The sequence below is a fragment of the Excalfactoria chinensis genome, chromosome 13 (assembly GCF_039878825.1).
Source record: "Excalfactoria chinensis isolate bCotChi1 chromosome 13, bCotChi1.hap2, whole genome shotgun sequence".
Lineage (NCBI taxonomy): Eukaryota > Metazoa > Chordata > Aves > Galliformes > Phasianidae > Excalfactoria > Excalfactoria chinensis.
This window is the reverse complement of record NC_092837.1, coordinates 10742975-10752448: the sequence shown is the minus strand read 5'-3', so window position 1 is coordinate 10752448 and position 9474 is coordinate 10742975. Positions and strand designations below refer to the sequence as shown.

The window sequence follows — 9474 nt, the reverse complement described above, 5'->3', positions numbered from 1 at the left end:
GGCTTTGCGTACTTACAGGTTGGCTCCCACCTCTGTCTGCCCCTCTCTTGTGATCCCATATGGCTGATATCCCATCTCATTTCAGGCTGAGCACTGTGACTGTGAGCCCAGGAGTGTGGCTGCATGGAGATGGATTGGCGCACAGACAGCTGCTTGGTCTGGTAATGAGTAATGTTGAGAAAGGAGGTGGTGACAGCAGTGAGACACATCTCTAAGGAAGGAGAGCAGCACAACAACAGGTGCTTTCAGTCCAATGGAGAGCAGGGTGCTCCCAGTGCCTCACCTCCTCACCGTGCTCTTCCTCCTAAGATACGCTGAAACAAGCCCAGCCAGTGTCCCATTGCCCTGCCAGGACCTTTCAGCTCAGGGCCAGAACCGCTGGCTGCCGGGACCAGCACAGTGCCTATGCTGAGGTGACCCCCACCAGAGCCCATGTTTGAAATGGGAAAGATAGGAAGAATCCCCTCCTCAGCCCCGGGGCAGAACTTCATGCTCTGACAGCAGGTGTATCCCTCAGAAACCTGATTTATTCAGGATCTTTTCAATGAAGTCTGTCCCACACAATGAGGCATAGGGGACCGTGCTGCGTTCAAAGCCAACAAGCCATACACTCCCACAGCAGTCCTTCCAGGTGGGTTTTATCTCCCCATCTCCCCACCATGCCTGGCAGTGTGGCAGTGATGTGGAGCAGTGCTGGAGCTGCTGCAGAGGAAGGCAGTGAGCGCCGCTGCACCATGCTGTGATTCAGGGCCAATGAATCACATGGCTGCTTTTTTCTTCTCAACTGGATCTTCAGCTTTATTATTGTTACAGAAGGAATAAAAAAGGAGGAGGGAAGGAGAGAAGAGCAAGCAGCAGCCTTATCGTCCTCTCCAATCCTTTCCAATTTTTCTTTATACAAATTTAATTACATTTTTGTACGCGTCCCATTCATGCTGAAGAAACCCTTTGATAATCCTGGAGAGCAATTTGCATCAAAAGGAGGTGTGAGGAAGTATGACGGAAGCGATGAGAGTGCTGGGTCTCAGCACAGCCCGTTCTTAGCTTTAGAAACACCCAGGGACAGCCAGGTTTGCAGCCCACCCTCCCCTAGCCCCCCCCCCCCCCCCCCACACACACACACACACATGGCCCTTATCAGCCACAGCCGGCAGCAGAAAGGACCCCAAAGTGTCACAGGATATTTCTTCAGATTGAAGCCCACTCAGAGGCCGGTGTGGGCACAGGCACTGCTGCCCAGAGCTGTGGTGCCCCATCCCCGGAGGTGCCCAAGGCCAGGTGGGATGGGGCCCTACACAGCCGAAGCTGGTGGGGGCAGCCAGCCCACGGCAGGGGCTGGAGCGTAACGGTCTTAAAGGTCCCTTCTGACCCAAGCCATTCTGTAAGCCTGTAACAGTACGTCTGTGAACTTTGCTGTACTTTAACTCCCAGCCCCATACACTGGGTTTCAGTTTGTGAGCAGTATGAGCGGGGCTCTTAGTGCACAGTATGGAGCCCGTGCACAAACACAAAGGGAAGGGGGGACCGCGGTGCCGTGCGGAGCAGGAGGAGCTGGGGCAGGAGGGCAGCGCACACCGCACAAGCTGCGGCGCGTAGCTTGAGATCCGTGTTCTCCCTAAAACGGCCCGATTCAGGTCCAGGTGCTGGAGGTGAGCGTACCTGGAGACGGGGCCGCTCGGATCCCGCTTTTGGACTCCATCTGTTTCTGCAGTGGGACTGTTTGGATCCCGATGCCCATCTCTTCCCGGACCAGGTCGAGGGGACGGATTCTCACCGCCAAATCTCTCCTAAGGTCAGAAGAGCCGGGCTGACCCCCCCAGTGAGAAACGCGCTCCCGCGTCACCGCGCTCCGCTTCCCTTCTGCGTTTTTCTCCCACAAACAAACCCCCGAAGTCGGTTTGAAACGAAGCATCTTAGCTGAGCTCGGGAGAGGATCTGGCCGACCGAAGGGCTCAGCCGCCAACAGCTTCAGAGGATGCACGTCGGGAGAGCGGCCCGGGAGGTGCCGGGGGGCTGAACCCGCCTGAGCCGGAGGGTTGGCGGCTCCCAACCACGGGACGGCCGCAACTTTCCGCCGCGGGGCCGGGGCTGCGTTGGGTTGGGCTGGGCGGGGAGGGGGCGGGCGTTGTCCGCGGAACTGCGGGGCGGGGGCAGCTCAGTTAGGCGCTCCCGGGCAGGAGGTGTGCAGCCCTCCGTACCGCTCCGCACCGCCGCGATGAGGACGCGAACCGCCCGCGGAGCTGCGGCGTGCGCCGGGCTCCGGCTCGGGGACGGTAAGCAGCGCGGAACCGGGAGCGGGCAACGAGAGGTGGGGGGTGACAGCCCGGCTTCGTTCCGTCGGTACGCTGTTGCCGTCCTCCGTTTTATTTACGCCGTGATTCTGTGGGACCGCACCTGTGCAAAAGCACGTGTCCGTTCGGTTGTGAATGGAAATCGTAGTAATCGCTCATCGGGCGGCTGTGTGCGGGGTGGTGCGGGCTGTAGAGGGGGGATTCCTCGCGAGGTGCCGTACTGATATCTGCCGTCGCAATGTGTGCCTGCTCGCTCTGAGCCGCTGCGTCTGTGTGAGCTGTGAGTGATACTGTGCGAACTGCGGGATACTGGGCTCGGACTGTCACATCCCAGGGTCCGCAGTGCAAAGCCTCCCTCATCACAGCCAGCCTGTCCGAGCTCTGTATCTGTTCCGAGCCCGTGATGCTGAGGTCAAGCATCATGTTGTTGCTGAACCTGGCTCAGCCTCTCTCCAAAGCCGAGGGGGTGAGCAGGAGTCCTATCAATTTCTCAGTGCATTCAGGTATAGGGAGAGGATCTGGGGCTGTATATGTGTAAGAAAACTGGTATCATTTCCTCAAACTCCTGACAGATCCGTCCTAGCTCCAAAACCAGTTCCACCTATGGAAACTTCATAGAAGGGTGAGTAATTAAAATGTGGCGCAGCTGTAGGCTTCTGTGGCTTGAGGGTATCTTGAAGGGTGAGTGGTCTTGGTTTATGGGCTGGAAGCTCCAGGCAGCTGTGGCAGTTGGCCTGGATGGTGCCTTGAAACGTGTGATGTCACAACGACTTCATTTGTCTTTAAAAACAAAATACTTGAAATCCCTCCTTGAAGGAGCATGGTTCTCTCTGCCTTGGATTCTAGCGGTTGAATACTTTTGCATGGCAAGGTGCAGTTTTCCAGCTGTCTCAGTCTGTGCTCATAGTGGGGATGATGGGCAGCAGGGCTGTGGTCGATCTCAGGGAACAGCAGCAGCTCCCGGCCCAGGGATGGCCTTGCTGTTTCCTTTTTGCTCCCCTTGCCTGACCTCAGCACTGCCATCAACTGTGCTGCCAAACAAACACGTGCGTGAACCTGCATGTTTGCTTCATTAGTATTTACACACTAAGGTATGTTTATCCAATTTCCTTAAACAGTTCCTTGCTGGGGATAGACTTAAATAGTTTAATTTCCCCAGGACTTTGTAAACATGGACTTGAAAGCAGCAGGACTGGCGTGCTGCAAGTGCTGAGCTCCTGCCTGCCTGGTGCAGAGCTGTGTGCCCACAAGGGCACAGAGGCACCATGCTGCCTTGCACATTGAAGTGCCCTACCATTCTACATGGAAACCTTTGCGGTGGGTTTATGTTTGAAGCCAAACCTGTCACTGAGTGAAAGGTGGCAGTGCTTTGACACTTGCTGGTGTACAGGAGCAGAGGATGGGGCATGGTGATGCCCCATGCATGAGCTTGTGTCACACAGAAGCAGGTGTCTGGCTGGTGTAAATGGAGGTGCTCTCAGTAATTCCAGTGCAGAGCTTTTGGAAACCCCTGGGGGCCCTGCACTGTAATGCACCCTGTGTAGACACAGAGTTCTGCAGTGAAACATCCCGACATGCCACTGTGACAGCCCTGTGTGTTGGGGCACAGCCATCGCTGAGCTCCTGAGAGTTAAAGAAAGTCTTTCCTCACGGGAAGGCTATTAATTAATTATCCACTTCTGATGTTGTGAGCCCATTAGCTGGAAAAGATGGAGGTGAGCGCCAAGCGACAGTCGTTCTCTGCACGGGAGCAACTTCTCACCGTGCACAAATGACTTTCCTGGGGTCCCCATTCTCTGAGTGCTGGGCTGCGGGCTGCTGCATGCCTGCAGAACACAGATTGTCAGGGGCTGAATGGGGATGCACCATAATGCTGGTTCTCTCAGCCAATGTGAAACTGAAACTGGGGCTTTAGAGCAGCTGACTTTACTCTGATCATGTTGTGTAATTCCATCAGACTTATTGTTATTAGGGCAAATAATCTAATTTAGCCCCCCCCCCCCCCCAACCCCAGTGTGTTCAGGCAGCTGCAGACACGTTGGTTGCAGCAAGAGGGGCAGCAATGCACAGTGTACAGCAAATTGCCCTGCAAGAGCATGAATTGGACTTGGACAAGCTTGTGCAGTTAAGGAGACAGCTGGGAGCCCAGCAGGAGGTGCTCTCCTCCCCAGTGGCAGTTGTGCTGATGGTAGTGTTGAGGTGGCTGCTGCTCCGTGTATCTTGCAGAGCAGCTCGTTATTTGGGTTTGCTTTGGTTTGAGATGGCAAAGATGAGTTCTGCCCTTATTATGGTTCCCATGGAGATGAGCTGGATGCTGGGCCATAAGGAGTGAGGTGCAGTTGGGTCTCGCCCAGCCCAGCAGCTCCAGTGTGCGGGTTATCCTCCAAATTCCCCCTACCGACCCTTGCTGCCATAAGACTTCCAGCTGAGAAAAGGTGTTGGCCAGATAGTTGAGTAGCACGAGCTGTCACTATGACATGATACCATGGTTCTTATCTATAGCTTTTTTTTCACTCTGTGCCCTATACTGAAGACAACAGAGCCATCACTTTCTCCTTTTAGAAGGAGTGCTGAGAAGAAAAAAAGGACTTCTCCAAACACTCATTAGTGGTTAGCAGCAGAACCAGGTGTAGCCTGGCAGTGCCTGTGGCACAGGTGACCCTGTGTCACTGCTGTGTGCCACTGTTGGCTCATCAGCCAAGGAGCAGCTGCTCTCTGGAGGTGCTAATCCATGGAAAAGCAGGCTCCAAGGTTGAAAACCTCATCCAGCTTGACAGCGATATTACCACCAATTTCATCTATGCCTTTTTAAAGCCAGAAAAGGACTTCTCTGATCATCATGTCTGTTCTCCTACCTACAAACGAAAAATACAAACAAAAGAAAAAATGTAGCGAAGGAAATGTCTTCATGATTAATTCCAAAATTTCCTATAGGGAATAGTAAAAGAAAAAAAAAAAAAAAAAAAAAAGAAAAGAAATAAACCAGTTGTTTTCTTTAATAGTAATAGAAGAAAAAAAAAAAAAACACCAATTGTTAAAATCCACACTTGACTGTGTGGGTTTCCAAACAGCCCATATAAAACTGTCTGGGAGGATGGAATGAAAGGAAATGCTTTCAGGCAGTGGTTTGACCCCTGCTTGGGGCCAACTCCAGGCTGTTCCTTGCTGTGTGATGAGACACTGGGCTTGGTGCAGGGCCAGAGGGATGCTGGCAAGGAGAGGTCTTTCTCAATGACCATGGCCATTAGGATCAGCGGGTACCTTGCAATGTGACATCCTGGTTACTGGATGGGAGGGAGATGAATAGGGCCCCACTGACTAACCGGGCTAAGCCCTTCTCATTAGGTTAAGTGTTGCTTTTCTTGGTGTGCCCAGAAAGTGGCAGGGTCTGAGGTTATGGAGAGCAGGCAAATCCTTGAGTTCTCTCAGCTGGGGAGTCAGGAGGAGTGGGTGCTCTGCATGTCAGCAGGCACACATGTGCCATTGCCAAACAAAGTGCTGCTTGTTGAACCCCACCCAAGGTCAATACATCTGTGACAGGATATGGGGAAATGGTTTCAAACTAAGAGAGGGAGATTTAGATTGGATATAAGGAAGATCTTTACAATAAGGGTGGTGAGGCACAGGTTGCACAGAGGGATGGGGGGGTGCCCCATCTGTGGAGATGGATAACCAAGGTCAGGCTGGAGGGGCACTGAGTACAGGAGCTGTGGCTGTTCCTGTTCACTGCAGAGGAGATGGAGCAGATGGCCTTTAAGGGTGCCCTATAACTTTAACGATGCTATGATTCTATGGTTCTTTGACCTCAGAGCCATCTTTCACTGCAAGTCCTGATAGCTGTGATGGTGGAAAGACCCGTGGGTAAAAGGTATTTGGAACAGCCGCAGGACAGTCTGCCTGAGCTCTGGGCTGGGCTGCCCAGAGATGGTGGATCATCCATTTCTGGAGATACTCAAGCAAGTTCATTTACATGGCCTGCCTTATTCTTATTTTACACAGAATGGCAAAAGGGCTTGTTTTAGATGCTTCATGTTTTTTGTCAATAAAAATGAGCTCCAAAGGCATCTGTCAGATAAGAAGCCTCAGACTGGTTTTCTATTGTTCCAGCAAGACAGAGCCTGAGTGTTACTGAGGGTTACACTGGGAAGTATTGAAAGTGTGACTGAAAATTGTGTTGGCTCAAAGGAAGCAAGATCTCATCTTTTGTTTTGGTTTGCTTTTTTAAGCTTGGGTTTTCTGAGAATTGATCTCAGAGCGGCTCGTGTTGCTCAATGGCATTGAAAAGAAACTGATCTAAGCTGAATCTGAGCTGGTTTTTAAACCAAATTTGGTAGAAGTGTGCATGCACTGAGCATCACAAACCAAAAGGCCTAGAGAGACAGTTAAAGAAAAACCTGTCTTTTTTGAATGGTATCCAGGATTTGCTCTGAAGCCAGTATTTCTGAGGGATGGTGCAGGTAGCAGGTGGTTGAGTACCTGGCTCTTCAGCACCCTTCTTAGTTTTAGATTTACAGAGAAAAACCTTTAATCATGAGAAGGGACGATAGAACCAGCATGCTGTGGGACACTTGTGAGGTGCATGGGACTCTTGTGATCTGGATGTGCTTGTGATGTGCAGAGCTGAGTCTGAGCTCAGCCCAGCTGCTGCTGGTGGGAGGTGGGGTTCACCTCCCTTCCTCCTCTTTGCCTTCATTCACTCACTTATGAGCTTTGTAGGTCAGGGGAAATTCACAGGAGCTGGCTCAAATCTAGTTGCAAAGACACCTTTTATGAATGCATGATTTTCTGAACACTCCTCTTGGCTCATTCACTGATAGATCCCACTGTAACAGCTCTTGAAAGAAAACAGCAGCTCTATCTGCACCCGTTTACATTTAATAGGATATAAAGCAAACAATACTTGTGCTATGTGAGAAATAACCAGGAAAGTAGGAAACCAGAAAAAGGGAATTTCCACTCTCCTGCCTGTGATTTCCTTGATCTGCTGGAAGACTCCGACCAGAAGGAAGCAAAATAGTCTTCTCCTTCAACACAGTGTGCAGGTGACAGTCTGCCATGGAGTCAGGGCAGCTTGGGTGCCTCCGTGCAAGACAAGGCTTTCACTCATGGAGGAAAGCGTGGCCACAGGTGCTGAGCTCTGTCTGCCTTGTCCCCAGCAGCATCACGGAGCCCTGTGTAGATCCTCCCTCTTAACACCTGCAGCGATCCCTTGGGGTACCTTGTATAAGATGTTCTGGGGGCCATGGCCTCGTGATTTCCTAAGGTGTTTGTTCTAACTCATCTGTTTACATCACGAAGTGCTGACATCGAGATTTGGGTTGTTTTCGCCCGGAAGTGTCGATAGCCGCTTCAACAAGAACTTTTAAAAGTCTTTGTTATGGAATGATCACAGAATGGAGCCCGGAGTGATCTCGTGCATTACAATGCCGTGACAATGGGACGCCAATAAACTGTCATTAAACTCACGATGCTGTTATTGTTCGGTGTACAAAAGCTGCCTGGTAAATACAGATTGCATAAAAAAAAAAAAAAGAAAAAAAAATCTCCTATTCAGCAGATTGCGCTTCCCAGGAGTTCTAGGAGATATAGAGAATCTGGAAGGAAAGATGAGGGGAAAGTGGCTGCCGGCACCATGCAGATGGGAAGGGCCGTGCTCTGGGAGCAGCACCATTACTTACCCTTGGCACAGGAGATAACAGTCGCCAGCAGACCGACTGCTTCTCTTTGACTCATCTGCATTTATTGCCACCCCAGGAGCTCCCTCACCTTCCCCCCTTGGCATCACCTCCCGATGGAGCTGGAGGGATTCTGGGATGTTCGGTTCTGTGGTGTTTTCCAGTTGGTTCCTCTCCCTTTCACACCTTCATCCCTCTTCTTTAGCAGCCATCTCATCCTTCACTACTCTCCAGGTCCACAGGCATTTATTGTTACTGCTATTTTTGATTTAAAAAAACAGCAACATAATATGAGCTATGAGAGCCCCTCAGATCAGGGATCCAAAACTGGGGAGCCCAAGAGAGACTTAAAGTTCTGATCTTGGCACAGGAGAACATTTTCAGGTGATGAAGAATTCCAAGAGCCTGGCTAAAAACAGCAGCATCCCAACGACACGTGCAGAGAAAAATAACAAACAGAGCATGCACTGCTTATCATCCCTCATGGGTGCTCTAAATCCAGGCAAAAATAGCACTGGTGTGGGGCAGCACCAGCATCCACATCGTCTGTGGAGTACTGGTGGGAATAGCTTCATCCCTCCAACTGTCCTCTGAGTTGTTCTCTTCAAGAGCTTCACTTAGACAGGGAAAACCTAGCTGGAGTTTAAATTCTTTTGCCTCTCTGCATTCTATTAAACAGTAAGCAAGTTGGGATTTCTTTCCCACTTGAGTTAAGGAAGGCAGTGCTGCTTATCTGCGTTGCTGTTAGCAGGAGAGGTGCTGCCAGACTATCCGGAGCCTCTCCTCTTGTAAACGTGTCTCTCTGGCCTCAGCAGGCAGTGCTGAGTCCCACCGGCAGCAGCTGGCAGTGCTGCATAGTGCGGGCAGCTCCTATTGGCGAAAAAAAGCCAAGATCACAAAGAAAACTCATGGGGAAAAAACTGTTTGCTTACGGGTTCTGCTGACTTCAGGATGGTATGCAGAGGCTCCATTGGATCTGTGTAGCTAGTGCTGCTGGAAGCATTGGGTACTGTTCTCCATTAGGATGCTCCTCCCTCTGAGTACAGACCTACCCAGAGGCTGGGCTCTGTTTGCTCAGCCAGGAGATGTCAATGAATGACTTTCCCCTTTTCTCTCTCTCTGTCAAGAAGGCTATTTTTCTTAAGTACACCTTCTCTCACTACATAGAGGTCTCTATAAGAACATTTCCCCAGTTTCTATGTTAGCAGCTGTAATTATACAAAGGCAAGGTAGATGGATAGCCAGAGGTTATATAGAAGACACCGACACTGAGGCTCGCTGCAGAAACTCCACACAGGAGCAATCTCCTGAAATAGATGCTGCCTTAGTGGTGGTCAGCCCTTAAATGGGATCTAGGAGAGGTGGAGTCAAGCTTCACCCCTTCCAGGATCACAGCTGAATTACCTTCACCTGTGCTCCCACAGCTGACCTGTCACTTGCCTCAGATGGTTAATCAGAGGTTCAAGCTGTGATTATCAATTCCCCATACAGCAGCACAGATGCAGATG

The 9474-nt window shown here is 51.0% G+C and overlaps 1 protein-coding gene across 4 annotated transcripts in view; it reads left to right on the top strand.

Annotated features, from left to right (window-relative positions):
- The first annotated feature begins 2127 nt into the window (after positions 1–2127).
- HTR4 (5-hydroxytryptamine receptor 4) overlaps positions 2128–9474 on the top strand; it is a 92329-nt gene continuing 84982 nt past the window's right edge. For 3 of the 4 annotated variants that reach the window (XR_011905183.1, XM_072348103.1, XM_072348104.1), the window contains exon 1: positions 2134–2273. The gene's annotated coding sequence lies outside the window, so the exon portion shown is untranslated. Of the gene's footprint in view, positions 2274–9474 lie in introns of all 4 variants that reach the window. The other variant, XM_072348102.1, reaches the window with a different exon arrangement.